Source organism: Epinephelus moara, chromosome 17 (assembly GCF_006386435.1).
Source record: "Epinephelus moara isolate mb chromosome 17, YSFRI_EMoa_1.0, whole genome shotgun sequence".
In the NCBI taxonomy this organism is placed as follows: Eukaryota; Metazoa; Chordata; class Actinopteri; order Perciformes; family Serranidae; genus Epinephelus; species Epinephelus moara.
The window spans coordinates 20,448,265-20,455,794 of NC_065522.1; the positions used below are offsets into that span (position 1 = coordinate 20,448,265).

Below are 7,530 nucleotides of genomic sequence, written 5' to 3' on the forward strand. Positions count from 1 at the left end.
GGCATGGCCATTTTAAAAGGGGTCCCTTGAACTCTTACCTCAACATGTCTGAATGAAAATGGATTCTATGGGTACCCACGAGTCTGCCCTAATCTTGGGAAGACTTGTTGGCAAAAAAGGTTTGTTCCTTACAATCCATGTACTCCAAACTTCAGCTGTGTATTTGTCCTTTTAAGGGAAATGACAATCAGCCTGTTTGAAGAACAAATAATCGCCTAACACAAACAGATACATAAGACATTAAAACAGGATTGCTGTGGAAGAAAATGTCTACGCACATCAGATAATTAGTAATATTAACTGTAAAACAGGAGGTAAATCAGTATGCCAATCCTTCCTAACTCTTCATATTGACAGTTTTCAACTAACCTATATACTAGGGGTGTGAAGGTACATTGATCTTGATCGATATATCGATTCAGTGGCCCTATCTGGCAACCACATGAAAAATTTCTCAGGCCGCCCCTGCAAGTCAGGCTGTACACTCCACAGCCTCTTACTTTATAATAGGAACACTGTGTTATTTCCTCTTTCAAACGTTACATCGTCAAGCTTTAAAATTGTCTTTTCGGCTATGTATAATTTATAATTTCAGTGTAAACAAATGTTGTAAATCATGCCTTGTGTTACACAGATCATGGCACCCTGTTAGGAACCTGGAGTGCAAAAGGTCAAACTGTCACTGACAATCCAAATGAACACGGGCGATGTCCAATGATGGTACAACCAGTCTGTAATGAGGTCACGATGGTCGATAGCCACCATGTCAACACATTCAGTGGTGCAGGGACAATGAAACATGGGGGTTAACAAACATGGCCATCACCATCTTTCTGCTAAACACAAAACTTAAGCTACTGAGTCATCACTTCACAAATGTTTCTGTTCTGTCAGTGGGCTCAGAAATGGCTGCAAGCTCCTACAGAGTAGAGACTGAACCGCCACAGTTTAATGATGTCAACAAGCTGATCTTGGATTATTAGTCTGGCCAGAACACAAACACTCGGCGATGCGGCGTCAGACCAAAGGGCAACTGTTACAGCTGAAGAGTTTATTTTCCATCCTGACAGATGCATATGCCACGACTCCGGAAAAAACGGCACAAATTACAGCTGTGACATTTTGACAGCCCGGCCCATTCACAGTTACAGTGTCCTCGCTCCAACCTGAATCTGCTGGGAGATAATTAGCAACCTCTGGCAGTCATACAGTGTATACAGATGTCATCCATGGGTCCAAAAATGAATTTGTGCCAAGTCTTAAAATGACATTTTGGCAGTATAATAAAGTACAACTGCCACATCCTGTTGCTGTTATACTGCATTGAAAGTTCTATTGTTCTGGGATGCATTATTGATCAATCTATTGCTTATTTGGTCAAAAAATTAGATCAATAAGTCAATAAATAATTACCAAATCCTGTGTTCAATGGCTCATTTAGTTTGATCAACAGCAAACCGCAAAGAAATTCAGTTCACAATGATGAGAAACAAGCAGCATCCATTCTTATATTTCCTTTATGTTGAAATACTAAGGCCAAATAAAAAACAGGCATCTTACACAAGACTGATTCTGCAGCTCCACATCTGGGGAACATAATCAAATTAAAATAAAACACGCTCAGCAGAACAATCTGTTCTCCTGACCTCTATAAATACCCCATGGTTTGTAATTTATGATGCTGGAACAGATTTAGAAGGAAAGCCTTTTATGTCTTCAAACATGTCTTCCTCCCGACACGATCAGCTCGAGACACTGTGAAGATCTGCGTGTTTAGTCAGTTTCAGAGATGTAGCTGAGTGTTAACCGGAGAATTCAAATAATCATTAAGTAAAATGAGCACTATAATAACGTCAAAATATCTATTTAAAATAATTAAATGCAGCAGTCAGAGATGTACTTGAAAATACACCCCAGAGCAGAAACACACACTTAAGGTTTATAAGTTAAAGTGGTCATTAAGAGAGTTACATTATTCATTTGTTAAAGCATAAGCAGAGTTTTAATGCTGTAGCTGGTCCTTGTGGTGCTATATTATTCCATAGACAGCAGGGTGGTTTAGACTCACACCTATTCCACTTGTGGACAGTGTTATCTAGCTGTGCAGAGAGTTCTGGCCTTATCTGTGGTTGTGAGATATCTGCCTCTGACATATCTGCCTCCATGCCCAATACAACAGAGGTGGGTGGAATTTTGTTTGCACTGTAAAGACCGTTGAAAAGAAAAGACACACTGAAAGGTACGGTCACACACAGGTGAAATTAACATTGGCTTGTATTTGCCCCCTGTTCACTTCCATTCAACATTTGCTGCCAGTGGCAAAGCAAATTCACATCTTTGTGTGGAGTTCAACTTTGGTGAACCTTGAATGGCGAAGTCCCAGCCTCAACCAATCGCAAAGAAGTATGCATGGAAGAGACACTGATTGTTGCCATGTCTAACTAGCCTCGCGTCACCAGGGTCTTCACATAAAGTGAAGAGCCTGGTTTCTATTCACTCCAAATTTTGTCTGGATTCTGGTTCCGGTCTAGAGAGCGGATGCCGAATTCACCAAATTCACCAAAGTAAAAGTGTTCACCAAAGTAAAACTTTAAATAAAATGTTTAAAAAACTAAATATTGTCAGCGATAATTAAGTCTCAATGTCCTCAAACGGGACAAATGTAAAGTCTCAATGTCCTCAAGCATCTCAGCATGTTACTGTTGCTGACATTGGTCAAATTTGTTGCCATATCAAACTACAAACATTATTAACCATAAATAAACAAGTTTCAACCATAAAATGTGATCAGATTTTGGACCTTGTCCTCTTTTGTGTCGGGATCAGCTGCAGACTGACTTGGCAGAGATGGCTGCCATCTTGTTTCTACACGGATTAGTGTATTGTGCTCTTACTACCACTAGATGGCACAAAAAGTGTCCATGAACAAGGACAATGGCTTCAAGCCAAGTAGAATGAAGTATAAGGTCAATTAAACTCTAAATGTGATGTCCTCATATGAGGACACAGGGTCTCAGGAGGATATATGTGCAGAGGTAAGTGTTATGTGGGAATATGGTTATTAGCGTGAGTTATGTCAATCTACATTCTGCCAACAGGTAAGTGCAAGTGTGAAGTAAAATGACAGTCTTATAGTTTTTTAAAGACTTGTAACATTAGAAATATGGACTTTTACATAGTAAGGCTTCACTCATTTTCACAAGAAGAAATTAAAACTGGATAAATGAAATTAGATCAAATGTTTGTAGTAGTTAAGACCCCACAACTTCAAATTAAAGAATACTCATCAGATTAATGTTAAAGCCTTATTTTTGTAACATTTGTAACAAGACATTTTAAGACTAAGTATAATAAAGATGGACGTCACGAAAGCTCCCCAAAAGTGAAACCGAAACATCTCGATTGGCCCCTGGTGGCTAGCTGTGGTATAGGCCATAAACTCCGCCCCCTCCAAGTTAGCAGATGGATACAATGTCAACGTACGGGTCAAATACATTTTTACCCAAACATGGTTTCTGTCATTTCAGATAGTTTTCTCACACTGCTGTATTTTGAGTGCTTCCTTTTCTGATAAGTTTGGTTTTGATTAGTTATTTGATGCTATATAAGAGGGGGTTTGAAGTCATGATTGACAGCTATCTGTGTAAATTGGTGTGCACGCGACCAATGGCACTGCTCACAATTGGTTGCACAAGTGTATGGGCGGGATCTTGATACCACAGAGATCGCTAATGCACAAACTCTGAGTCCAAATGATACCACCAATACAAGATGGCAGCTGCCGTATCCAGGATATTTTGTTTTTGTTTTTTTTCGTAGAGTGGAATGGAACATAAGAAAATTTCAAATGTACATAAGAACTTATTAGCAAAATATAGCTTAAATTAGCTAACAAGCTAGCTTTCTGTGTGCCTCACATCCGGCACTGCCCACATTCAGCATGAACATGATCTTGACAAGTGATCTTGGCAGGTCACTCACCTGCATTAGCTCGTGTGACCGTACCCTTAAACTGGCATAACCAAATAAAGTTTACGTATAGGAACTACTTTCTCCCAAGAAGTAGTCTCAGTTGGAGCCATAATGTAGTTTTTGTTTATTTTATCTAAACACAAGGTAAATATACTAGAGCTGTCAGAGTTCACGGTTCAGGTGTGTGGAACGGGAAGTTTTTGTTATGGAAGCATGTCAAAAAGTATGACGTATTGGTGTGTAAAACTGAATTTGGTGAATGGAATTATGATTACATATGGACAATGCTGTCGCCCTTCTGTGTTATGGTGAGCATGTGTTTATTGTATTGAGAATAAATGGGTCGCCAAATCCAAATAGATAACGCACACTGGAGATTTGTTTATTCTTAGTCCAGAACACGTCCGGAACAAGTTTACATTAGACATTTTGTTTTGTTAAAAGTCACCAGAAAACTGTCCACAGCGAGTAACCATGACAGTTTTTTAAGAGACACACCGGTTATGAGATTTTCAGATATTAGTCTTCAGTGCTTTGAGCAGCACAAATAAAATTCCATTCACCTCCACTGCAGTGGGATAATATCTCAAATCATCAGCAGATAAAACCCAAACTATGAGCATGTGTGTGTGTGTGTGTGTGTGCTGACATTTGGGTGAACTGACCCTTTAATATCCTCCTAAAACGCAGTATTAATCAGGGGTGAAGTTTTTACAGTGTGTGCTCACTCCCTCTAGTCTGATGATGAAAAGTCATCTGAAATAAACAGCCACAAAATTATGGATGCAGGGCTGCTAACACCACACCCACCAGCATCTCCAACAAAGAAAGACAAACTGTACACTCTGTGAGAGTGTGTGTCCCTGTCTGCGTCCGTGTGTGTGTGTGTGTGTGTGTGTGTGTGTGTGTGTGCATCTCTACATCTCAGCACAGTCTGTAATATCTGACATAGAGCCTGTGGCGCGCGTGCGTCCTGGTGCATTTGTACATCTGAACGCACAATCCTGGAACAATGTCTACTTCAGAAGAGAGGCTTGTCTGCGCTCGCGCACAAGTCCGTGTCTATGCGTGTGTCTATGTGAGTGTGTGTGTGCGCGCGCGTTATCAGCAGGAGCTCCACTTCACTCAAAGAGCAGTGAGGCCGCGAGTCTCCAAATGCGGTATGACTCACAGAATCTGCGCGCGAGCTTTGCTTGAGTGTGTACGTGCGTGTGCGCAGCTTGCACCGCGGTGAAAACCTGTCTGTGGAGCCCTCTCACTTTGTGTGTGTGTGAGTGTGTGTGTGTGTGTGTGTGTGTGTGTGTGTGTGTGTGTCCTTGGTCTGGCACGACACACTGTAGCAAAATATTTCCCCTCGCGCGCCAGGTTATAAGATATTCCATAAGGGAGACTCTTATGAAACGGAGATTTTCAGGGGTTTTTGCAGCATGTTTTTTTTAATTCTCTCCTAGTATGTTTTTTGTTCCGAGCCAGCACAGGGCCAGTGAACACACACACACACACAAGGGACACACCTCCATTTGACATTGACACACATTATATCCCCTCCTCTGGCGCGCCAAGTGCCACAACAACCCCCCTGCCAGCCCCCTCCCCTTGAACGGCCCCAAACTCACCACCTCAGCCTCCATATCATGACCACAAAAAAAGTATATAACCGTGATATCGCCGCTGCTGCAGCTCTGTGGGAACATCCTGTTTTAAAAACACCACAAAGGGATGATGATGCTGCTGGCTGACAGACCAGCCAGGGATGGATGGAGGGATGGAGGGAAGAAGAGGGGGGTCATGTTCATATAAGATCCAAGTTCATGCGCCATGAGTCAATACTGGCCTATATTCTATGTGCAGGACACCCAGGCATGCCATTGAGCTGTCATGCCTGGGTCGGTGATTATAAGGGGGGGGAGGTGGAGGGGAGAGGAACAAAGAGCCGCTGGCTGTGCCACATGTGCGCGTCAATAACACGCACTCTGTGTGTCACACAAACACTCCAAACGGGATCCCATGCATGCAAAATGTAATTTAAATAGTCTTTTCTTCATCTGCTGCATGCAAACACATATTTAAATATTGATGTCTTGCAGAGTGTGTGTGTGTGTGTGTGTGTGTGTGTGTTGATAGGCGGACCGAGCAGCGTGTTTCTGGATTCAATCAGGGAAGAAAACACAGGGGGCACTGATTACTTTGAGGGTTTTGCATAATGCAATGTTAAACAGGAGGGTTCACGTTGCATACGTGCACATTCCTACAACAGAGCTAACCCTCGAGAACAGAACACACACACACACATTTTGCAGGTTGCATTGCCTTGTTGCGCGACTGTTGAATGAACAATGACAAAATCTGCACAGGCTACTCCCTGACTTTCTCCAGGAGGACACGGAGACTCCAAACACTCTCACATGCACACACACTTCTTGCTCTCAGAGCACCAACGGGATGGACTCACCTTTTTAATCAGCAGATGAGGAACGAAAAAAAAAAATCTTCACACAAAAGCACCGACTTCTATAAGAATGAAATGACAGGCTTATAAAGGCAAGTCTCGCTCTCCACTTGCGCAGTGTCTTCTCGCTTTCTTTCCAACCTGCTCCTCCAGTCTTCCCGCTAATCTCCTGTTATTTCACTTTCTTTTTTTCGTTTTTTTTTTACTCCACCTCCTTTATTTTTCCGCTGTGTGTCTTCTTCCTCAGTTTCCCCCCTGTGTTGTTTTTTCTCCTTTCTCCAGCAGGAGGAATATTCAGCACGCAGGAAAAAAAAATATGGAGTGGTCAATCAAAAGGCAAGATGTAGCGGTGGAGGGTTTTAGGGGGTGGTAGGAAAGTTCTCTGCCAATAAATCCAAAACAAACTCCACTAAACTAGTTGATTTTAATCCAAAATAAGTGGAGGTTATATTTCATACACCCTGTGACAGCTCCGGTTTGGACCAGACTAAATGCTGAGCTATATCAGGAGATAATAGCGTGTTTCTCTTTCTGGCTCCCCCTCCTCCTAGCGTTCATAATGGTACGGTCCACCCTTGTGGAGCTTGTGGAAGTGAGCCGAACGCGCGAGCTTTCCCGCCTGGGCCCGGGCCAGCAGGTAAATAAACACACCTGGAGTCAAAGCGCGGTCATGGAGGGGACAAGAAGGGGGGGGGGGCGTTTCGACTTGGACGAGTCCATCACCTGGTGGTCCAAACCTAGGCTCTGGGTCTCCTCCAGAGGGTCACTGAAGGGGAGGTGGAGGTCTCAATGTGTCATGGAGGAGTCTGTCACCAGCTTGTAACTGAAAAATGTTAATGAACCCCCCCCCCCTTAAACTGACTCTATGAGCAATGACAATTCAACTTTTAGCATGGCTGGATCAAACTTTTAGGGGGTCCTGGGGCTAAAAGTATCTGTCGGACCCCACTTCACCCCCCCCAATAGCCATTCTCTGAGCATTGTGCCTATAAATTCCCATTAAGTTCACTGCAAACAATAGACCACAAATGGCAGCTTCATTGTACACCCACAGACCCAGAAACCAAAAAAGTACTCAGTATTCACTCTTTCCCCGCCACTGACAAGAT

General features: G+C 42.8%; 1 protein-coding gene across 1 annotated transcript in view; it reads right to left on the minus strand.

The window, feature by feature from the left end:
• The window catches only part of ndrg2 (NDRG family member 2), a 52,862-nt gene extending 45,953 nt beyond the window's left edge, over window positions 1–6,909 (minus strand). The window contains exon 1 of the mRNA XM_050067795.1: window positions 6,425–6,909. The gene's annotated coding sequence lies outside the window, so the exon portion shown is untranslated. The remainder of the gene's footprint in view (window positions 1–6,424) is intronic.
• Window positions 6,910–7,530: the final 621 nt, after the last annotated feature.